The sequence below is a fragment of the Ambystoma mexicanum genome, chromosome 3q (assembly GCF_040938575.1).
Source record: "Ambystoma mexicanum isolate Mex_15411 chromosome 3q, UKY_AmexF1_1, whole genome shotgun sequence".
In the NCBI taxonomy this organism is placed as follows: domain Eukaryota; kingdom Metazoa; phylum Chordata; class Amphibia; order Caudata; family Ambystomatidae; genus Ambystoma; species Ambystoma mexicanum.
The window spans coordinates 1,303,285,566-1,303,309,844 of NC_090926.1; positions in this window are offsets into that span (position 1 = coordinate 1,303,285,566).

The following is a 24,279-nucleotide window of genomic DNA, read 5'->3' on the forward strand; positions in this document are numbered from 1 at the left end:
GCACTGGAGTGCTTGCTGCTGGCTTTTTCCTAGGAGTCTTGGGTTGCCCCTTTGCTCCTGATCTGGTAGTTACTGCAGTAAGTTGCTCCAGTGGTAGAGGAGTGATTTCTGTCATCATCTCCTGAGATAACCCTCTCAGGGTTTTCTCCCTTGCAGGTTTTGTGAGTTCCTGGAACCTTTTGCTAGGAGGTCTGGGGGTATGAGATACAACTCCAAGAGCTTTGAGGTCATTACCCAACAGAACCCTACCTGGCACTTCACATTGTACACTGACAGGTATTTTTACAGCCATATCATTACATTGGATGAGAACTGGTAACTGGGGACACATCTGCACAGGCCCACCAGCTAACTTGGTGAGGCATTTGGGTGCCTTAGCAACATCCTCTGCCTTGAAAAATGATTCATCCACCACAGTTATGCTGGCTCCAGTGTCCCTAATGGCAGGAGTCTCCTGACCATTCACCTGGACACTGTCCTTATAATACTCTTTAGTATTATCTGGGATAGAGTTATAGACATCTAAATTCTGTTGCTCCCACAACCCCAGAGAGACTAAAGAAACACTAGCTGAGACTCCAGTGGGTTCATCAGCTAGTAATAGAAAGTTTCCACTTGCCATATGTACTTCCTCTTCTGGAGCGAAGGCTAAGGAGGCAAGCTGGACCCCTGAAGGTTTACCCTTACATCTGGGATCTCCTTTCACATGGTCAGTAGCCTTACAAACAAAGCATGAGCCAAAGGCTCGCTGGAATGGAGGCTTGTTCTGACCTCCTTCTGGTCTGGGACCAGAAGGTACACTAGCCTGATTTGGTTTCCCTTGTGGCTTACCCTTATAGTTTTGTTTGGGGCCCTCTTTGGAATTTGTAGTATTAGAATTCTCTTTGGAGTCCTTCTTAGACTGTTTTTCCCCATCCTTCTTCTGAGTTACCCCAGAATCCTTGTGAGTGGCCCTGTTGGCAACCCACAAGTCAGCAGCCTTAGCTAGTTTCCGGGAATCCAATTCCTTGGAATCAGCCAAGTGTTGCCTGAGCTCAGGAGAGCAGGCATCATAAATAGTCTCCAACATAAACAAATTCTTCATACCTTCATAAGTGTTCACCTTGTAACCCTTAATCCATCCCTCTAAGTTTTTCAAACATTCACTCACCCAGGTAGCCCAAGGGGTACCATCATGCTTTTTGAGGTTCCTAAACCTCTTAAGATACTGGGAAGGGGTCTTCCCAAACCTAGCTATCAAAGCTAGTTTCACACATTCATAGTCCTTCCTATCCTCCTCCCCCATCTCCATTACCACATCAGTTGCAACAGGGGGAAGCCTAGAGAACAACCAGGTGAGTAAGTCATTTCCTGTGATGTTCTGGAGCCCATGATTATATTCAAACAGAGACAACCAATCCAACACATCCAACTTAGGCTCATACATACCAACCAATTCTTTAGGCATCCGGGGTCTTTTAGGACTGGAACTTCTAGAGGAGCCAGAGAGAGAAACATTCTCAACAGATAATTTCTTCATTTCTAAGTCATACTTGAGCTCCATTTCCCTTAGCCTTAGTTCTTTGTCAGTTTGAGCATTAAGTTTCTTATACTCCAATTCTAGCTTCATTTTCTCCAGTTCAAAGTACTGGGGACTAAATGTGGGACCTGGTAAAGGTCCAGTAGGCACAGCAGGTAGAGCAGGCAGAGGCCTAGGGGGGACAGTTACAACAGCCTCACCCTCCTCTTCTGACTCTTCCTCAGAATCATCAACATTTTGCTCCATGTTAATTTCAACACTGTCATCTACAGTTGCTGGAGTGGTAGGTTCCTCTGAACCATCACCCAGACTTTGGTTAGCTAACAATCTTTCAATCAGCTCCATTTTCTTGCCCTTAGTCAGGAGATCCTTATGTTTACAGAGCACTCTTAAACAATCAGCAGTTTTGGCTGCAAGGGACTCTTGACTATAGCTTTCTATAACTGACATGTTAGAGGTTTTACTTTTTCAGTGCTAAGCTTTGTGGTTAGTTGCACTAAGGTATCTAAAGCACAATAATATGTATACTCAATACAAATCCCACCGCTGTACACCAGTGTTAGGCAGAAACCTGTGCAGTTCCCTTGGGGAACACTGCAAAAGATTTAAGACTACAGGTATAGCAGTAAACCCCTTTGGTAGCAGTCTGCACCACCCAGATTTACCTGGTAGCTGTGGCTGAGCAGTCAGACTTCTCTCAAGAAGAGTTAGGCAGTATGCAAAGTATACACCATAGGTACCAAAACACAATAGCACAAGCAAACACTGACCAGAGCTTGGTTTCAGAGGAATATAGTTATTTATTTAAAAACACACATAAGTAAAAACACTCTAGCAAAGAATAGGGTAAAAACACTTCAACACAGTTATAATGAAAGTAGATTCAATCCTTTCTCCTATCTAGACAACTCTAGGTTAACACCACTTAATTAAAACAGAGGTGAGTGCTTAACGTTAGATGACACTCTAGTAGTTTCCAAGAAAGGGAGAGAAAAAGCAGAAATAGGTTAAACACACCACTCTAAGGTCCAGAACACTTGCAATAGGCTTAAAGAAGGATAAAGTCACAGGTGAGCAAAAGTCACTAGGCAGGGCCCACTCTTAGAGTAGCCGGAGCGAAAATGTGCCCAAGATCACACTGTTAGTTAGAGATTCAAAGTCTTGCAAAGAGTCAAAAAGAGTTTAGAGTGGCTCAGAAAGTTTAGCCAAAGTGTCCCAGGCACTCCCAGGTTCGAAAGCCGGGGACTAAATCTACCCCGTACAGTCGGTGGCAAGGGAAGCCAGGCGGAACACAGTACCTTAAGCGGAAAGGATCCTCCAGCGGGGGTAGTTGTTCCAGGCAGCGACAGCAAGGCTCGACGTCGGTCAGGGGAGAAGAATATCTCGCTGAAGAGCAGAAGAGAAAGGTCGTAGCACTGCCCGGGAAGAAACCAGCCGCGGAGTCCTCCGGTTAAAGGGTTGGTACCGACTTTCGCGGTATGGGGGTAAAGTGTGGTATTCCGGTTGCCGGGGTGCTTGGCACAGGCAAGGCGGCCACGAGATACCTCAAAGAACGGGAAGAAGGCGAAAAACTGGTTGTCCCCACCAGTCAAGGGAAGGAGCCACTCCGTTAAGAGTTCTCCTCGGTCGTCGGGAAAAAGTGGTGAGACGGTTCAGCAGGGCTCCACCGGGTGGTGTCGTCGAAGCAGGTCGGCTCAGCTCTTCCCTCGTCGGATTCTTGGTCCTGTGGCGACTTCTGAAGTCCCAGTCCCCAAAGCCCTGCTTTTATGCAGCAAACCCCCATTCACCCAGCCTAGCTGTCACTCAAACATGCTAAGTGGTGAGCCGGGCGGCTCACCACTTGGGCCAATCAGGACGGAGTGCGACTTGAGTTACCAAGGTAACTCAGTCCAGGGTGCCTAAATCCCCCTCCACCCCTCCTAAGTACCCCAGACAGAGTGGCACCACTTTGGAGGGCTTCTGTGGAGAAGCCCGCCAAAAGTGGAACAAAGGGCGCCACTTTGGGTCAGAGTTACAGAGGCGAACACCAACGCCATTTTAGAATCAAGTTTTGGCAAAAAGTCCCAACCGGAGTTATAAAAATAAATATATAAACCGGCGGTATGTTTAAGGCTACCGTAAATAAATAATTAAATGTGTTAGCCTAAAACAATGGGAAATCCCATAGGGAAATATTCGCGGTCGAATATAAAAAGTAGTTTCCACTGCCACCAGCCAAAACTCGATCAGGGGGGACGGAGACGTGCCCCCTCGACTAACAGACCCTGGGGCAATCGAATTGCCCCAGCCAGTACGTCCACAATAGGATGGTTTGTACTGGTTCTGTTCAGGATTCAAGACTAGTAAAGTCTTTGGTGACTTTACATGCCCTGGGAGACAGTAGTCAGTCCCAGGGTATGGAGTCTATGTTGGGGAGTCCCTAGGACACCCCTGGGTCACGGCACAGAGGGTGCTGTGTAACCCACATCACAAAAATACATGAGGCCCTATGGAGTAAAAGACCCCATAGCCCATTCAACACAAGGTTTGTCCAAGATAACACAGTTCAACATGTCCAAGAGTGAGGGTAAAAGAGTCTCACTCTTGGCAGGAGAAAAAATTAAACCCCAGAAATCCAGCAAAGCTGCTGGGGGACTCACTAGGGAGGGAAATTCAGCCTAACCAGAGAATTCTCCCTAACACCGCTGGGCCCTGGAAATGATGAGTACAGGAGGAAGTAACCCTCCCCCAGCTACAGGCCCTCTGCCCCGATGGGCCCTGGAAATGAGGTGTACAATTGGAAGTAACGCTCCCCCAGCTACAGGCCCTCTGCCCAGCTGGGCCCTGGAAATGAGGAATAAAGGAGGAAGTAACCTTCCCCCAGCTATGCACCCTCTGCCCCGCTGGGTCCTGGAAATGAGGAGTACAGGAGGAAGTAACCCTCCCCCAGCTACAGGCCCTCTGCCCGGCTGGGCCCTGGAAATGAGGTGTACAGGAGGAAGTAACCCTCCCCCAGCTATGCACCATCTGCCCCGCTGGGCCCTAGAAATGAGTACAGGAGGAAGTAACCCTCCCCCAGCTACAGGCCCTCTGCCCCTCTGGGCCCTTGAAATGAGGTGTACAGGAGGAAGAAACCCTCCCCCAGCTACAGGCCCTCTGCCCAGCTGGGCCCTGGAAATGAGGAGTAAAGGAGGAAGTAACCCTCCCCCAGCTATGCACCCTCTGCCCCGCTGGGCCCTGGAAATGAGGAGTACAGAAGAAAGTAACCCTCCCCCAGCTACGCACCCTCTGCCCCGCTGGACCCTGGAAATGAGGAGTACAGGAGGAAGTAACCCTTGCCCAGCTATGGGCCCTCTGCCCCGCTGGGCCCTGGAAATGAGGAGTACAGGAGGAAGTAACCCTCCCCTAGCTACAGGCCCTCTGCCCCGCTGGGCCCTGGAAATGAGGAGTACAGGATGAAGTAATCCTCCCCCAGCTACAGGCCCTCTGCCCCGCTGGGCCTTGGAAATGAGGAGTACAGGAGGAAGTAACCCTCCCCCAGCTACGGGCCCTCTGCCCAGCTGGGCCCTGGAAATGAGAAGTACAGGAGGAAGTAACCCTCGCCCAGCTACGGGCCCTCTGCCCCGGTAGGCCCTGGAAATGAGGTGTACAGGAGGGAGTAACCCTCCCCCAGCTATGGACCCTCTGCCCCGCTGGGGGCCCTAGAAATGAGGAGTACAGGCGGATGTAACCCTCGCCCACCTACGGGCCCTGTGCCCCGCTGGGCCCTGGAAATGAGGAGTACAGGAGGAAGTAATCCTCCCCGGCTACGGGCCCTTTGCCCCGCTGGGCCTTGGACATGAGGAGTACAGGGGGAAGTAACCCTCGCCCAGCTACGGACCCTCTGCCCCACTGGGCCCTGGAAATGAGGAGTACAGGAGGAAGTAACCCTTCCCCAGCAACGGGCCCTCTGCCCCGCTGGGCCCTGTAAATGAGGAGTACAGGAGGAAGTAACCCTCCCCCAGCTATGGGCCCTCTGCCCCGCTGGGCTCTGAAAATGAGGAGTACAGTATGAAGTAACCCTCCCCCAGCTACGGGCCCTCTGCCCCGTTGGGCCCTGGAAATGAGGTGTAAAGGAGGAAGTAACCCTCGTCCAGCTACGGGCCCTCTGACCCGCTGGGCCCTGGAAATGAGGTGTACAGGAGGAAGTAACCCTCGCCCAGCTATGGGCCCTCTGCCCCGCTGGGCCCTGGAAATGAGGTGTACAGGAGGAGGTAACCTTCCCCCAGCTATGGGCCCTCTGCCCTGCTGGGCCCTGGAAATAAGGAGTACATGAGGAACTAACCCTCCCCCAGCTATGGGCCCTCTGCCCCGCTGGACACTGGAAATGAGGAGTACAGGAGGAAGTAACTCTCCCCCAGCTACAGGCCCTCTGCCCCGCTGTGCCCTGGAAATGAGGAGTACAGGAGGACGTAACTCTCGCTCAGCTACGGGCCCTGTGCCCCGCTATTCCCTGGAAATGAGGAGTACAGGAGGTAGTAACCCTCCCCCAGCTACGGGCCCTCTGCCCCGCTGGGCACTGGAAATTAGGTGTACAGGAGGAAGTAACCCTCGCCCAGCTACGAGCCCTGTGCCCCCCTGTGCCCTGGAAAAGAGGAGTACAGGAGGAAGTAACCCTCGCCCAGCTACAGGCCCTATGCCCCGCTGGACCCTGGAAATGAGGAGTACTCGAAGAAGTAACCCTTCCCCAGCTATGGGCCCTCTGCCCCGCTGGGCCCTGGAAATGATGAGTACAGGAGGAAGTAACCCTCCCCCAGCTACAGGCCCTCTGCCCCGCTGGGCCCTGGAAATGAGGTGTACAGGAGGAAGTAACCCTCCCCCAGCTACAGGCCCTCTGCCCAGCTGGGCCCTGGAAATGAGGAGAACAGGAGAAAGTAACCCTCGCCCAGCTACAGGCCCTCTGCCCCGCTGGACCCTGGAAATGAGTAGTACTTGAAGAAGTAACCCTTCCCCAGCTATGGTCCCTCTGCCCTGCTGGGCCCTGGAAATGAGGAGTACAGGAGGAAGTAACCCTCCCCCAGCTATGGGCCCTCTGTCCCTGCTGGGCCCTGGAAATGAGGAGTACAGGAGGAAGTAACCCTCCCCCAGCTACAGGCCCTCTGCCCCGCTGGGCCCTGGAAATGAGGTGCCCAGGAGGAAGTAACCCTCCTCCAGCTACAGGCCCTCTGCCCAGCTGGGCCCTGGAAATGAGGTGTACAGGAGGAAGTAACCCTCTCCCAGCTATGCACCCTCTGCCCCGCTGGGCCCTAGAAATGTGTACAGGAGGAAGTAACCCTCCACAGCTACAGGCCCTCTGCCCCTCTGGGCCCTGGAAATGAGGTGTACAGCAGGAAGTAAACCTCCCCCAGCTACAGGCCCTCTGCCCAGCTGGGCCCTGGAAATGAGGAGTAAAGGAGGAAGTAACCCTCCCCCAGCTACGCACCATCTGCCCCGCTGGGCCCTGGAAATGAGGAGTACAGGAGGAAGTAACCCTCCCCCAGCTACGCACCCTCTGCCCCGCTGGACCCTGGAAATGAGGAGTACAGGAGGAAGTAACCCTCGCCAAGCTCTGGGCCCTCTGCCCGCTGGGCCCTGGAAATGAGGAGTACAGGAGGAAGTAACCCTCCCCTAGCTACAGGCCCTCTGCCCCGCTGGGCCCTTTAAATGAGGAGTAAAGGAGGAAGTAACCCTCGGCCAGCTATGGGCCCTGTGCTCCGCAGGGCCCTGGAAATAGGGTGTACAGTAGGAAGTAACCCTTGCCCAGCTATGGGCCCTGTGCCCCCCTGTGCCCTGGAAAAGAGGAGTACAGGAGGAAGTAAACCCTGCCCAGCTACGGGCCCTCTGCCCCGCTGCACCCTGGAAATGAGGAGTACTCGAAGAAGTAACCCTTCCCCAGCTATGGGCCCTCTGCCCCGCTGGGCCCTGGAAATGAGGAGTACAGGAGGAAGTAACCCTCCCCCAGCTACAGGCCCTCTGCCCCGCTGGTCCCTGGAAATGAGGTGTACAGGAGGAAGTAACCCTCGCCCAGCTACGGGCCCTCTGCCCCTCTGAGCCCTGGAAATGAGGAGTACAGGTGGAAGTAACACTCTCCCAGCTATGGGTCCTATGCCCTGCTGGGCCCTGGCAATGAGGAGTACAGGAGGAGGTAACCCTCGCCCGCTATGGGCCCTGTGCCCCTCTGGGCAGTGGAAATGAGGAGTACAGAAGGAAGTAACCCTCGCCCAGCTACGGGCACAGTGCCCCGCTGGGCCCGGGAAATAAGGAGTACAGGAAGAAGTAACCCTCGCCCAGATACGGGCCCTGTGCCCCGCTGGGCCCTGGAAATAAGGAGTACAGGAGGAAGTAACCCTCGCCCAGCTACGGGCACAGTGCCCCGCTGGGCCCGGGAAATAAGGAGTACAGGAGGAAGTAACCCTCGCCCAGATACAGGCCCTGTGCCCCGCTGGGCCCTGGAAATAAGGAGTACAGGAGGAAGTAACCCTCCCCCAGCTACGCACCCTCTGCCCCGCTGGGCCCTGGAAATGAAGTGTACAGGAGGAAGTAACCCTCGCCCAGCTACGGGCTACCTGCCCCGCTGGGCCCTGGAAAAGAAGTGTACAGGAGGAAGTAACCCTTGCCCAGCTACGGGCCACCTGCCCCGGTAGGCCCTGGAAATGAGGAGTACAGCAGGAAGTAACCCTCGCCCAACTACGTGCCCCGTGCCCCGCTGGGCCCTGGAAATGAGGAGTACAGGAGGAGGTAACCCTCGCCCAGCTACGGGCCCCGTGCCCCGCTGGGCCCTGGAAATGAGGAGTACAGGTGGAAGTAACCCTCTCCCAGCTATGGGTCCTATGCCCTGCTGGGCCCTGGCAATGAGGAGTACAGGAGGAGGTAACCCTCGCCCGCTATGGGCCCTGTGCCCCTCTGGGCAGTGGAAATGAGGAGTACAGAAGGAAGTAACCCTCGCCCAGCTACGGGCACAGTGCCCCGCTGGGCCCGGGAAATAAGGAGTACAGGAGGAAGTAACCCTCACCCAGATAGGGGCCCTGTGCTCCGCTGGGCCCTGGAAATAAGGAGTACAGGAGGAAGTAACCCTCGCCCAGCTACGGGCACAGTGCCCCGCTGGGCCCGGGAAATAAGGAGTACAGGAGGAAGTAACCCTCGCCCAGATACAGGCCCTGTGCCCCGCTGGGCCCTGGAAATAAGGAGAACAGGAGGAAGTAACCCTCGCCCAGCTACAGGCCCTGTGCCCCGGTAGGCCCTGGAAATAAGGAGTACAGGAGGAAGTAACCCTCACCCAGCTATGGGTCCTATGCCCTGCTGGGCCCTGGCAATGAGGAGTACAGGAGGAGGTAACCCTCGCCCGCTATGGGCCCTGTGCCCCTCTGGAAATGAGGAGTACAGGAGGAAGTAACCCTCCCCAGCTACAGGCCCTCTGCCCCGCTGAGCCATGGAAATGAGGAGTAAAGGAGGAAGTAACCATCCCCCAATTACGGGCCCTGTGCCCCGCTGGGCCCTCGAAATGAGGAGTACAGGAGGAAGTAACCCTCGCCCAGCTACGGGCACAGTGCCCCGCTGGGCACGGGAAATAAGGAGTACAGGAGGAAGTAACCCTCGCCCAGCTACGGGCACAGTGCCCCGCTGGGCCCGGGAAATAAGGAGTACAGGAGGAAGTAACCCTCGCCCAGATACGGGCCCTGTGCCCCGCTGGGCCCTGGAAATAAGGAGTACAGGAGGAAGTAACCCTCGCCCAGCTACAGGCCCTGTGCCCCGGTAGGCCCTGGAAATAAGGAGTACAGGAGGAAGTAACCCTCACCCAGCTATGGGTCCTATGCCCTGCTGGGCCCTGGCAATGAGGAGTACAGGAGGAGGTAACCCTTGCCCGCTATGGGCCCTGTGCCCCTCTGGAAATGAGGAGTACAGGAGGAAGTAACCCTCCCACAGCTACAGGCCCTCTGCCCCGCTGAGCCATGGAAATGAGGAGTAAAGGAGGAAGTAACCATCCCCCAGTTACGGGCCCTGTGCCCCGCTAGGCCCTCGAACCCTCTGGGCCCTCGGGCCTTGTGCCCCGGTAGGCCCTGGAAATAAGGAGTACAGGAGGAAGTAACCCTCGCCCAGCTATGGGCCCTCTGCCCCGGTAGGCCCTGGAAATGAGGTATACAGGAGGAAGTAACCCTCCCCCAGCTAAGGGCCCTCTGCCCCTCTGCGCCCTAGAAATGAGGAGTACAGGCGGATGTAACCCTCGCCCACCTACGGGCCCTGTGCCCCGCTGGGCCCTGGAAATGAGGAGTACAGGAGGAAGTAACCCTCCCCCGACTACGGCCCTTTGCCCCGCTGGGCCTTGGACATGAGGAGTACAGCAGGAAGTAACCCTGAGGAGTACAGGATGAAGTAACCCTCCCCCAGCTACGGGCCCTCTGCCCCGCTGGACCCTGGAAATGAGGTGTACAGGAGGAAGTAACACTCGCCCAGCTACGTGCTCTCTGCCCCTCTGAGCCCTGGAAATGAGGAGTACAGGAGGAAGTAACACTCGCCCAGCTACGTGCCCTCTGACCCGCTGGGCCCTGGAAATGAGGTGCACAGGAGGAAGTAACCCTCCTGCAGTTACGGGCCCTTTGCCCCGCTGGACCCTGTAAATGCGGAGTACAGGAGGAAGTAACCCTCCCCCAGCTATGGGCCCTCTGCCCCGCTGGGCACTGGAAATGAGGAGTATAGGAGGAAGTAACCCTCCCCCAGCTACGGGCCCTGTACCCCGGTAGGCCCTGGAAATGAGGAGTACAGGAGGAAGTAACCCTCCCCCAGCTACGGGCCCTCTGCCCCGCTGGGCCCTGGAAATGAGGAGTACAGGAGGAAGTAACCCTCGCCCAGCTACGGGCGCTCTGCCCCGCTGGGCTCTGGAAATTGGGTGTACAGGAGGAAGTAACCCTCAGAAAGCTATGGGCCCTGTGCCCCGCTGGGTCCTGGAAATGAGGCGTACAGGAGGAAGTAACCCTCGCCCAGCTACGAGCCCTGTGCCCCCCTGTGCCCTGGAAAAGAGGAGTACAAGAGGAAGTAACCCTCGCCCAGCTACGGGCCCTCTGCCCCGCTGGCCCTGGAAATGAGGAGTACTCGAAGAAGTAACCCTTCCCCAGCTATGGGCCCTCTGCCCCGCTGGGCCCTGGAAATGATGAGTACAGGAGGAAGTAACCCTCCCCCAGCTACAGGCCCTCTGCCCCGATGGGCCCTGGAAATGAGGTGTACAGGAGGAAGTAACGCTCCCCCAGCTACAGTCCCTCTGCCCAGCTGGGCCCTGGAAATGAGGAATAAAGGAGGAAGTAACCTTCCCCCAGCTATGCACCCTCTGCCCCGCTGGGTCCTGGAAATGAGGAGTACAGGAGGAAGTAACCCTCCCCCAGCTACAGGCCCTCTGCCCGGCTGGGCCCTGGAAATGAGGTGTACAGGAGGAAGTAACCCTCCCCCAGCTATGCACCATCTGCCCCGCTGGGCCCTAGAAATGAGTACAGGAGGAAGTAACCCTCCCCCAGCTACAGGCCCTCTGCCCCTCTGGGCCCTTGAAATGAGGTGTACAGGAGGAAGAAACCCTCCCCCAGCTACAGGCCCTCTGCCCAGCTGGGCCCTGGAAATGAGGAGTAAAGGAGGAAGTAACCCTCCCCCAGCTATGCACCCTCTGCCCCGCTGGGCCCTGGAAATGAGGAGTACAGAAGAAAGTAACCCTCCCCCAGCTACGCACCCTCTGCCCCGCTGGACCCTGGAAATGAGGAGTACAGGAGGAAGTAACCCTTGCCCAGCTATGGGCCCTCTGCCCCGCTGGGCCCTGGAAATGAGGAGTACAGGAGGAAGTAACCCTCCCCTAGCTACAGGCCCTCTGCCCCGCTGGGCCCTGGAAATGAGGAGTACAGGATGAAGTAATCCTCCCCCAGCTACAGGCCCTCTGCCCCGCTGGGCCTTGGAAATGAGGAGTACAGGAGGAAGTAACCCTCCCCCAGCTACGGGCCGTCTGCCCCGCTGGGCCCTGGAAATGAGAAGTACAGGAGGAAGTAACCCTCGCCCAGCTACGGGCCCTCTGCCCCGGTAGGCCCTGGAAATTAGGTGTACAGGAGGGAGTAACCCTCCCCCAGCTATGGACCCTCTGCCCCGCTGGGGGCCCTAGAAATGAGGAGTACAGGCGGATGTAACCCTCGCCCACCTACGGGCCCTGTGCCCCGCTGGGCCCTGGAAATGAGGAGTACAGGAGGAAGTAATCCTCCCCGGCTACGGGCCCTTTGCCCCGCTGGGCCTTGGACATGAGGAGTACAGGGGGAAGTAACCCTCGCCCAGCTACGGACCCTCTGCCACACTGGGCCCTGGAAATGAGGAGTACAGGAGGAAGTAACCCTCCCCCAGCAACGGGCCCTCTGCCCCGCTGGGCCCTGGAAATGAGGAGTACAGGTGGAAGTAACCCTCTCCCAGCTATGGGTCCTATGCCCTGCTGGGCCCTGGCAATGAGGAGTACAGGAAGAGGTAACCCTCGCCCGCTATGGGCCCTGTGCCCCTCTGGGCAGTGGAAATGAGGAGTACAGAAGAAAGCAACCCTCGCCCAGCTACGGGCACAGTGCCCCGCTGGGCCCGGGAAATAAGGAGTACAGGAGGAAGTAACCCTCGCCCAGATACGGGCCCTGTGCCCCGCTGGGCCCTGGAAATAAGGAGTACAGGAGGAAATGAGGAGTACAGGAGGAAGTAACCCTCCCCCAGCTACAGGCCCTCTGCCCCGCTGAGCCATGGAAATGAGGAGTAAAGGAGGAAGTAACCATCCCCCAGTTACGGGCCCTGTGCCCCGCTAGGCCCTCGAACCCTCTGGGCCCTCGGGCCTTGTGCCCCGGTAGGCCCTGGAAATAAGGAGTACAGGAGGAAGTAACCCTTGCCCAGCTATGGGCCCTCTGCCCCGGTAGGCCCTGGAAATGAGGTATACAGGAGGAAGTAACCCTCTCCCAGCTAAGGGACCTCTGCCCCTCTGCACCCTAGAAATGTGGAGTACAGGCGGATGTAACCCTCGCCCACCTACGGGCCCTGTGCCCCGCTGGGCCCTGGAAATGAGGAGTACAGGAGGAAGTAACCCTCCCCCGGCTACGGCCCTTTGCCCCGCTGGGCCTTGGACATGAGGAGTACAGCAGGAAGTAACCCTGAGGAGTACAGGATGAAGTAACCCTCCCCCAGCTACGGGCCCTCTGCCCCGCTGGACCCTGGAAATGAGGTGTACAGGAGGAAGTAACACTCGCCCAGCTACGTGCTCTCTGCCCCTCTGAGCCCTGGAAATGAGGAGTACAGGAGGAAGTAACACTCGCCCAGCTACGTGCCCTCTGACCCGCTGGGCCCTGGAAATGAGGTGCACAGGAGGAAGTAACCCTCATCCAGCTATGGGCCCTCTGCCCCGCTGGGCCCTGGAAATGTGGTGTACAGGAGGAAGTAACCCTCCTGCAGTTACGGGCCCATTGCCCACTGCTGGACCCTGTAAATGCGGAGTACAGGAGGAAGTAACCCTCCCCCAGCTATGGGCCCTCTCCCCCGCTGGGCACTGGAAATGAGGAGTATAGGAGGAAGTAACCCTCCCCCAGCTACGGGCCCTGTACCCCGGTAGGCCCTGGAAATGAGGAGTACAGGAGGAAGTAACCCTCCCCCAGCTACGGGCCCTCTGCCCCGCTGGGCCCTGGAAATGAGGAGTACAGGAGGAAGTAACCCTCGCCCAGCTACGGGCGCTCTGCCCCGCTGGGCTCTGGAAATTGGGTGTACAGGAGGAAGTAACCCTCAGAAAGCTATGGGCCCTGTGCCCCGCTGGGTCCTGGAAATGAGGCGTACAGGAGGAAGTAACCCTCGCCCAGCTACGAGCCCTGTGCCCCCCTGTGCCCTGGAAAAGAGGAGTACAAGAGGAAGTAACCCTCGCCCAGCTACGGGCCCTCTGCCCCGCTGGACCCTGGAAATGAGGAGTACTCGAAGAAGTAACCCTTCCCCAGCTATGGGCCCTCTGCCCCGCTGGGCCCTGGAAATGATGAGTACAGGAGGAAGTAACCCTCCCCCAGCTACAGGCCCTCTGCCCCGATGGGCCCTGGAAATGAGGTGTACAGGAGGAAGTAACGCTCCCCCAGCTACAGGCCCTCTGCCCAGCTGGGCCCTGGAAATGAGGAATAAAGGAGGAAGTAACCTTCCCCCAGCTATGCACCCTCTGCCCCGCTGGGTCCTGGAAATGAGGAGTACAGGAGGAAGTAACCCTCCCCCAGCTACAGGCCCTCTGCCCGGCTGGGCCCTGGAAATGAGGTGTACAGGAGGAAGTAACCCTCCCCCAGCTATGCACCATCTGCCCCGCTGGGCCCTAGAAATGAGTACAGGAGGAAGTAACCCTCCCCCAGCTACAGGCCCTCTGCCCCTCTGGGCCCTTGAAATGAGGTGTACAGGAGGAAGAAACCCTCCCCCAGCTACAGGCCCTCTGCCTAGCTGGGCCCTGGAAATGAGGAGTAAAGGAGGAAGTAACCCTCCCCCAGCTATGCACCCTCTGCCCCGCTGGGCCCTGGAAATGAGGAGTACAGAAGAAAGTAACCCTCCCCCAGCTACGCACCCTCTGCCCCGCTGGACCCTGGAAATGAGGAGTACAGGAGGAAGTAACCCTTGCCCAGCTATGGGCCCTCTGCCCCGCTGGGCCCTGGAAATGAGGAGTACAGGAGGAAGTAACCCTCCCCTAGCTACAGGCCCTCTGCCCCGCTGGGCCCTGGAAATGAGGAGTACAGGATGAAGTAATCCTCCCCCAGCTACATGCCCTCTGCCCCGCTGGGACTTGGAAATGAGGAGTACAGGAGGAAGTAACCCTCCCCCAGCTACGGGCCCTCTGCCCTGCTGGGCCCTGGAAATGAGAAGTACAGGAGGAAGTAACCCTCGCCCAGCTACGGGCCCTCTGCCCCGGTAGGCCCTGGAAATTAGGTGTACAGGAGGGAGTAACCCTCCCCCAGCTATGGACCCTCTGCCCCGCTGGGGGCCCTAGAAATGAGGAGTACAGGCGGATGTAACCCTCGCCCACCTACGGGCCCTGTGCCCCGCTGGGCCCTGGAAATGAGGAGTACAGGAGGAAGTAATCCTCCCCGGCTACGGGCCCTTTGCCCCGCTGGGCCTTGGACATGAGGAGTACAGGGGGAAGTAACCCTCGCCCAGCTACGGACCCTCTGCCCCACTGGGCCCTGGAAATGAGGAGTACAGGAGGAAGTAACCCTCCCCCAGCAACGGGCCCTCTGCCCCGCTGGGCCCTGGAAATGAGGAGTACAGGAGGAAGTAACCCTCCCCCAGCTATGGGCCCTCTGCCCCGCTGGGCTCTGAAAACGAGGAGTACAGGATGAAGTAACCCTCCCCCAGCTACGGGCCCTCTGCCCCGTTGGGCCCTGGAAATGAGGTGTACAGGAGGAAGTAACCCTCGTCCAGCTACGGTCCCTCTGACCCGCTGGGCCCTGGAAATGAGGTGTACAGGAGGAAGTAACCCTCGCCCAGCTATGGGCCCTCTGCCCCGCTGGGCCCTGGAAATGAGGTGTACAGGAGGAAGTAACCCTCCCCCAGCTATGGGCCCTCTGCCCTGCTGGGCCCTGGAAATAAGGAGTACATGAGGAACTAACCCTCCCCCAGCTATGGGCCCTCTGCCCCGCTGGACACTGGAAATGAGGAGTACAGGAGGAAGTAACTCTCCCCCAGCTACAGGCCCTCTGCCCCGCTGTGCCCTGCAAATGAGGAGTACAGGAGGACGTAACTCTCGCTCAGCTACGGGCCCTGTGCCCCGCTAGGCCCTGGAAATGAGGAGTACAGGAGGTAGTAACCCTCCCCCAGCTGCGGGCCCTCTGCCCCGCTGGGCACTGGAAATTAGGTGTACAGGAGGAAGTAACCCTCGCCCAGCTACGAGCCCTGTGCCCCCCTGTGCCCTGGAAAAGAGGAGTACAGGAGGAAGTAACCCTCGCCCAGCTACAGGCCCTATGCCCCGCTGGACCCTGGAAATGAGGAGTACTCGAAGAAGTAACCCTTCCCCAGCTATGGGCCCTCTGCCCCGCTGGGCCCTGGAAATGATGAGTACAGGAGGAAGTAACCCTCCCCCAGCTACAGGCCCTCTGCCCCGCTGGGCCCTGGAAATGAGGTGTACAGGAGGAAGTAACCCTCCCCCAGCTACAGGCCCTCTGCCCAGCTGGGCCCTGGAAATGAGGAGTACAGGAGAAAGTAACCCTCGCCCAGCTACAGGCCCTCTGCCCCGCTGGACCCTGGAAATGAGTAGTACTCGAAGAAGTAACCCTTCCCCAGCTATGGTCCCTCTGCCCTGCTGGGCCCTGGAAATGAGGAGTACAGGAGGAAGTAACCCTCCCCCAGCTATGGGCCCTCTGTCCCGCTGGGCCCTGGAAATGAGGAGTACAGGAGGAAGTAACCCTCCCCCAGCTACAGGCCCTCTGCCCCGCTGGGCCCAGGAAATGAGGTGTCCAGGAGGAAGTAACCCTCCCCCAGCTATGCACCATCTGCCCCGCTGGGCCCTAGAAATGAGTACAGGAGGAAGTAACCCTCCCCCAGCTACAGGCCCTCTGCCCCTCTGGGCCCTTGAAATGAGGTGTACAGGAGGAAGAAACCCTCCCCCAGCTACAGGCCCTCTGCCCAGCTGGGCCCTGGAAATGAGGAGTAAAGGAGGAAGTAACCCTCCCCCAGCTATGCACCCTCTGCCCCGCTGGGCCCTGGAAATGAGGAGTACAGAAGAAAGTAACCCTCCCCCAGCTACGCACCCTCTGCCCCGCTGGACCCTGGAAATGAGGAGTACAGAAGGAAGTAACCCTCGCCCAGCTACGGGCACAGTGCCCCGCTGGGCCCGGGAAATAAGGAGTACAGGAGGAAGTAACCCTCGCCCAGATACGGGCCCTGTGCCCCGCTGGGCCCTGGAAATAAGGAGTACAGGAGGAAGTAACCCTCGCCCAGCTACGGGCACGGTGCCCCGCTGGGCCCGGGAAATAAGGAGTACAGGAGGAAGTAACCCTCGCCCAGATACAGGCCCTGTGCCCCGCTGGGCCCTGGAAATAAGGAGTACAGGAGGAAGTAACCCTCCCCCAGCTACGCACCCTCTGCCCCGCTGGGCCCTGGAAATGAAGTGTACAGGAGGAAGTAACCCTCGCCCAGCTACGGGCTACCTGCCCCGCTGGGCCCTGGAAAAGAAGTGTACAGGAGGAAGTAACCCTTGCCCAGCTACGGGCCACCTGCCCCGGTAGGCCCTGGAAATGAGGAGTACAGCAGGAAGTAACCCTCGCCCAACTACGTGCCCCGTGCCCCGCTGGGCCCTGGAAATGAGGAGTACAGGAGGAGGTAACCCTCGCCCAGCTACGGGCCCCGTGCCCCGCTGGGCCCTGGAAATGAGGAGTACAGGTGGAAGTAACCCTCTCCCAGCTATGGGTCCTATGCCCTGCTGGGCCCTGGCAATGAGGAGTACAGGAGGAGGTAACCCTCGCCCGCTATGGGCCCTGTGCCCCTCTGGGCAGTGGAAATGAGGAGTACAGAAGGAAGTAACCCTCGCCCAGCTACGGGCACAGTGCCCCGCTGGGCCCGGGAAATAAGGAGTACAGGAGGAAGTAACCCTCGCCCAGATAGGGGCCCTGTGCTCCGCTGGGCCCTGGAAATAAGGAGTACAGGAGGAAGTAACCCTCGCCCAGCTACGGGCACAGTGCCCCGCTGGGCCCGGGAAATAAGGAGTACAGGAGGAAGTAACCCTCGCCCAGATACAGGCCCTGTGCCCCGCTGGGCCCTGGAAATAAGGAGTACAGGAGGAAGTAACCCTCGCCCAGCTACAGGCCCTGTGCCCCGGTAGGCCCTGGAAATAAGGAGTACAGGAGGAAGTAACCCTCACCCAGCTATGGGTCCTATGCCCTGCTGGGCCCTGGCAATGAGGAGTACAGGAGGAGGTAACCCTCGCCCGCTATGGGCCCTGTGCCCCTCTGGAAATGAGGAGTACAGGAGGAAGTAACCCTCCCCAGCTACAGGCCCTCTGCCCCGCTGAGCCATGGAAATGAGGAGTAAAGGAGGAAGTAACCATCCCCCAATTACGGGCCCTGTGCCCCGCTGGGCCCTCGAAATGAGGAGTACAGGAGGAAGTAACCCTCGCCCAGCTACGGGCACAGTGCCCCGCTGGGCCCGGGAAATAAGGAGTACAGGAGGAAGTAACCCTCGCCCAGATACGGGCCCTGGAAATAAGGAGTACAGGAGGAAGTAACCCTCGCCCAGCTACGGGCACAGTGCCCCGCTGGGCCCGGGAAATAAGGAGTACAGGAGGAAGTAACCCTCGCCCAGATACGGGCCCTGTGCCCCGCTGGGCCCTGGAAATAAGGAGTACAGGAGGAAGTAACCCTCGCCCAGCTACAGGCCCTGTGCCCCGGTAGGCCCTGGAAATAAGGAGTACAGGAGGAAGTAACCCTCACCCAGCTATGGGTCCTATGCCCTGCTGGGCCCTGGCAATGAGGAGTACAGGAGGAGGTAACCCTTGCCCGCTATGGGCCCTGTGCCCCTATGGAAATGAGGAGTACAGGAGGAAGTAACCCTCCCACAGCTACAGGCCCTCTGCCCCGCTGAGCCATGGAAATGAGGAGTAAAGGAGGAAGTAACCATCCCCCAGTTACGGGCCCTGTGCCCCGCTAGGCCCTCGAACCCTCTGGGCCCTCGGGCCTTGTGCCCCGGTAGGCCCTGGAAATAAGGAGTACAGGAGGAAGTAACCCTCGCCCAATCTATGGGCCCTCTGCCCCGGTAGGCCCTGGAAATGAGGTATACAGGAGGAAGTAACCCTCCCCCAGCTAAGGGCCCTCTGCCCCTCTGCGCCCTAGAAATGAGGAGTACAGGCGGATGTAACCCTCGCCCACCTACGGGCCCTGTGCCCCGCTGGGCCCTGGAAATGAGGAGTACAGGAGGAAGTAACCCTCCCCCGACTACGGCCCTTTGCCCCGCTGGGCCTTGGACATGAGGAGTACAGCAGGAAGTAACCCTGAGGAGTACAGGATGAAGTAACCCTCCCCCAGCTACGGGCCCTCTGCCCCGCTGGACCCTGGAAATGAGGTGTACAGGAGGAAGTAACACTCGCCCAGCTACGTGCTCTCTGCCCCTCTGAGCCCTGGAAATGAGGAGTACAGGAGGAAGTAACACTCGCCCAGCTACGTGCCCTCTGACCCGCTGGGCCCTGGAAATGAGGTGCACAGGAGGAAGTAACCCTCCTGCAGTTACGGGCCCTTTGCCCCGCTGGACCCTGTAAATGCGGAGTACAGGAGGAAGTAACCCTCCCCCAGCTATGGGCCCTCTCCCCCGCTGGGCACTGGAAATGAGGAGTATAGGAGGAAGTAACCCTCCCCCAGCTACGGGCCCTGTACCCCGGTAGGCCCTGGAAATGAGGAGTACAGGAGGAAGTAACCCTCCCCCAGCTACGGGCCCTCTGCCCCGCTGGGCCCTGGAAATGAGGAGTACAGGAGGAAGTAACCCTCGCCCAGCTACGGGCGCTCTGCCCCGCTGGGCTCTGGAAATTGGGTGTACAGGAGGAAGTAACCCTCAGAAAGCTATGGGCCCTGTGCCCCGCTGGGTCCTGGAAATGAGGCGTACAGGAGGAAGTAACCCTCGCCCAGCTACGAGCCCTGTGCCCCCCTGTGCCCTGGAAAAGAGGAGTACAAGAGGAAGTAACCCTCGCCCAGCTACGGGCCCTCTGCCCCGCTGGCCCTGGAAATGAGGAGTACTCGAAGAAGTAACCCTTCCCCAGCTATGGGCCCTCTGCCCCGCTGGGCCCTGGAAATGATGAGTACAGGAGGAAGTAACCCTCCCCCAGCTACAGGCCCTCTGCCCCGATGGGCCCTGGAAATGAGGTGTACAGGAGGAAGTAACGCTCCCCCAGCTACAGTCCCTCTGCCCAGCTGGGCCCTGGAAATGAGGAATAAAGGAGGAAGTAACCTTCCCCCAGCTATGCACCCTCTGCCCCGATGGGTCCTGGAAATGAGGAGTACAGGAGGAAGTAACCCTCCCCCAGCTACAGGCCCTCTGCCCGGCTGAGCCCTGGAAATGAGGTGTACAGGAGGAAGTAACCCTCCCCCAGCTATGCACCATCTGCCCCGCTGGGCCCTAGAAATGAGTACAGGAGGAAGTAACCCTCCCCCAGCTACAGGCCCTCTGCCCCTCTGGGCCCTTGAAATGAGGTGTACAGGAGGAAGAAACCCTCCCCCAGCTACAGGCCCTCTGCCCAGCTGGGCCCTGGAAATGAGGAGTAAAGGAGGAAGTAACCCTCCCCCAGCTATGCACCCTCTGCCCCGCTGGGCCCTGGAAATGAGGAGTACAGAAGAAAGTAACCCTCCCCCAGCTACGCACCCTCTGCCCCGCTGGACCCTGGAAATGAGGAGTACAGGAGGAAGTAACCCTTGCCCAGCTATGGGCCCTCTGCCCCGCTGGGCCCTGGAAATGAGGAGTACAGGAGGAAGTAACCCTCCCCTAGCTACAGGCCCTCTGCCCCGCTGGGCCCTGGAAATGAGGAGTACAGGATGAAGTAATCCTCCCCCAGCTACAGGCCCTCTGCCCCGCTGGGCCTTGGAAATGAGGAGTACAGGAGGAAGTAACCCTCCCCCAGCTACGGGCCGTCTGCCCCGCTGGGCCCTGGAAATGAGAAGTACAGGAGGAAGTAACCCTCGCCCAGCTACGGGCCCTCTGCCCCGGTAGGCCCTGGAAATTAGGTGTACAGGAGGGAGTAACCCTCCCCCAGCTATGGACCCTCTGCCCCGCTGGGGGCCCTAGAAATGAGGAGTACAGGCGGATGTAACCCTCGCCCACCTACGGGCCCTGTGCCCCGCTGGGCCCTGGAAATGAGGAGTACAGGAGGAAGTAATCCTCCCCGGCTACGGGCCCTTTGCCCCGCTGGGCCTTGGACATGAGGAGTACAGGGGGAAGTAACCCTCGCCCAGCTACGGACCCTCTGCCACACTGGGCCCTGGAAATGAGGAGTACAGGAGGAAGTAACCCTCCCCCAGCAACGGGCCCTCTGCCCCGCTGGGCCCTGGAAATGAGGAGTACAGGTGGAAGTAACCCTCTCCCAGCTATGGGTCCTATGCCCTGCTGGGCCCTGGCAATGAGGAGTACAGGAAGAGGTAACCCTCGCCCGCTATGGGCCCTGTGCCCCTCTGGGCAGTGGAAATGAGGAGTACAGAAGGAAGTAACCCTCGCCCAGCTACGGGCACAGTGCCCCGCTGGGCCCGGGAAATAAGGAGTACAGGAGGAAGTAACCCTCGCCCAGATACGGGCCCTGTGCCCCGCTGGGCCCTGGAAATAAGGAGTACAGGAGGAAGTAACCCTCGCCCAGCTACGGGCACAGTGCCCCGCTGGGCCCGGGAAATAAGGAGTACAGGAGGAAGTAACCCTCGCCCAGATACAGGCCCTGTGCCCCGCTGGGCCCTGGAAATAAGGAGTACAGGAGGAAGTAACCCTCGCCCAGCTACAGGCCCTGTGCCCCGGTAGGCCCTGGAAATAAGGAGTACAGGAGGAAGTAACCCTCACCCAGCTATGGGTCCTATGCCCTGCTGGGCTCTGGCAATGAGGAGTACAGGAGGAGGTAACCCTCGCCCGCTATGGGCCCTGTGCCCCTCTGGGCAGTGGAAATGAGGAGTACAGAAGGAAGTAACCCTCGCCCAGCTACGGGCACAGTGCCCCGCTGGGCCAGGGAAATAAGGAGTACAGGAGGAAGTAACCCTCGCCCAGATACGGGCCCTGTGCTCCGCTGGGCCCTGGAAATAAGGAGTACAGGAGGAAGTAACCCTCGCCCAGCTACGGGCACAGTGCCCCGCTGGGTCCGGGAAATAAGGAGTACAGGAGGAAGTAACCCTCGCCCAGATACAGGCCCTGTGCCCCACTGGGCCCTGGAAATAAGGAGTACAGGAGGAAGTAACCCTCGCCCAGCTACAGGCCCTGTGCCACGGTAGGCCCTGGAAATAAGGAGTACAGGAGGAAGTAACCCTCACCCAGCTATGGGTCCTATGCCCTGCTGGGCCCTGGCAATGAGGAGTACAGGAGGAGGTAACCCTCGCCCGCTATGGGCCCTGTGCCCCTCTGGAAATGAGGAGTACAGGAGGAAGTAACCCTCCCCAGCTACAGGCCCTCTACCCCGCTGAGCCATGGAAATGAGGAGTAAAGGAGGAAGTAACCATCCCCCAATTACGGGCCCTGTGCCCCGCTGGGCCCTCGAAATGAGGAGTACAGGAGGAAGTAACCCTCGCCCAGCTACGGGCACAGTGCCCCGCTGGGCCCGGGAAATAAGGAGTACAGGAGGAAGTAACCCTCGCCCAGATATGGGCCCTAGAAATAAGGAGTACAGGAGGAAGTAACCCTCGCCCAGCTACGGGCACAGTGCCCCGCTGGGCCCGGGAAATAAGGAGTACAGGAGGAAGTAACCCTCGCCCAGATACGGGCCCTGTGCCCCGCTGGGCCCTGGAAATAAGGAGTACAGGAGGAAGTAACCCTCGCCCAGCTACAGGCCCTGTGCCCCGGTAGGCCCTGGAAATAAGGAGTACAGGATGAAGTAACCCTCACCCAGCTATGGGTCCTATGCCCTGCTGGGCCCTGGCAATGAGGAGTACAGGAGGAGGTAACCCTTGCCCGCTATGGGCCCTGTGCCCCTCTGGAAATGAGGAGTACAGGAGGAAGTAACCCTCCCCCAGCTACAGGCCCTCTGCCCCGCTGAGCCATGGAAATGAGGAGTAAAGGAGGAAGTAACCATCCCCCAGTTACGGGCCCTGTGCCCCGCTAGGCCCTCGAACCCTCTGGGCCCTCGGGCCTTGTGCCCCGGTAGGCCCTGGAAATAAGGAGTACAGGAGGAAGTAACCCTTGCCCAGCTATGGGCCCTCTGCCCCGGTAGGCCCTGGAAATGAGGTATACAGGAGGAAGTAACCCTCTCCCAGCTAAGGGCCCTCTGCCCCTCTGCACCCTAGAAATGTGGAGTACAGGCGGATGTAACCCTCGCCCACCTACGGGCCCTGTGCCCCGCTGGGCCCTGGAAATGAGGAGTACAGGAGGAAGTAACCCTCCCCCGGCTACGGCCCTTTGCCCCGCTGGGCCTTGGACATGAGGAGTACAGCAGGAAGTAACCCTGAGGAGTACAGGATGAAGTAACCCTCCCCCAGCTACGGGCCCTCTGCCCCGCTGGACCCTGGAAATGAGGTGTACAGGAGGAAGTAACACTCGCCCAGCTACGTGCTCTCTGCCCCTCTGAGCCCTGGAAATGAGGAGTACAGGAGGAAGTAACACTCGCCCAGCTACGTGCCCTCTGACCCGCTGGGCCCTGGAAATGAGGTGCACAGGAGGAAGTAACCCTCATCCAGCTATGGGCCCTCTGCCCCGCTGGGCCCTGGAAATGTGGTGTACAGGAGGAAGTAACCCTCCTGCAGTTACGGGCCCTTTGCCCACTGCTGGACCCTGTAAATGCGGAGTACAGGAGGAAGTAACCCTCCCCCAGCTATGGGCCCTCTCCCCCGCTGGGCACTGGAAATGAGGAGTATAGGAGGAAGTAACCCTCCCCCAGCTACGGGCCCTGTACCCCGGTAGGCCCTGGAAATGAGGAGTACAGGAGGAAGTAACCCTCCCCCAGCTACGGGCCCTCTGCCCCGCTGGGCCCTGGAAATGAGGAGTACAGGAGGAAGTAACCCTCGCCCAGCTACGGGCGCTCTGCCCCGCTGGGCTCTGGAAATTGGGTGTACAGGAGGAAGTAACCCTCAGAAAGCTATGGGCCCTGTGCCCCGCTGGGTCCTGGAAATGAGGCGTACAGGAGGAAGTAACCCTCGCCCAGCTACGAGCCCTGTGCCCCCCTGTGCCCTGGAAAAGAGGAGTACAAGAGGAAGTAACCCTCGCCCAGCTACGGGCCCTCTGCCCCGCTGGACCCTGGAAATGAGGAGTACTTGAAGAAGTAACCCTTCCCCAGCTATGGGCCCTCTGCCCCGCTGGGCCCTGGAAATGATGAGTACAGGAGGAAGTAACCCTCCCCCAGCTACAGGCCCTCTGCCCCGATGGGCCCTGGAAATGAGGTGTACAGGAGGAAGTAACGCTCCCCCAGCTACAGGCCCTCTGCCCAGCTGGGCCCTGGAAATGAGGAATAAAGGAGGAAGTAACCTTCCCCCAGCTATGCACCCTCTGCCCCGCTGGGTCCTGGAAATGAGGAGTACAGGAGGAAGTAACCCTCCCCCAGCTACAGGCCCTCTGCCCGGCTGGGCCCTGGAAATGAGGTGTACAGGAGGAAGTAACCCTCCCCCAGCTATGCACCATCTGCCCCGCTGGGCCCTAGAAATGAGTACAGGAGGAAGTAACCCTCCCCCAGCTACAGGCCCTCTGCCCCTCTGGGCCCTTGAAATGAGGTGTACAGGAGGAAGAAACCCTCCCCCAGCTACAGGCCCTCTGCCCAGCTGGGCCCTGGAAATGAGGAGTAAAGGAGGAAGTAACCCTCCCCCAGCTATGCACCCTCTGCCCCGCTGGGCCCTGGAAATGAGGAGTACAGAAGAAAGTAACCCTCCCCCAGCTACGCACCCTCTGCCCCGCTGGACCCTGGAAATGAGGAGTACAGGAGGAAGTAACCCTTGCCCAGCTATGGGCCCTCTGCCCCGCTGGGCCCTGGAAATGAGGAGTACAGGAGGAAGTAACCCTCCCCTAGCTACAGGCCCTCTGCCCCGCTGGGCCCTGGAAATGAGGAGTACAGGATGAAGTAATCCTCCCCCAGCTACATGCCCTCTGCCCCGCTGGGACTTGGAAATGAGGAGTACAGGAGGAAG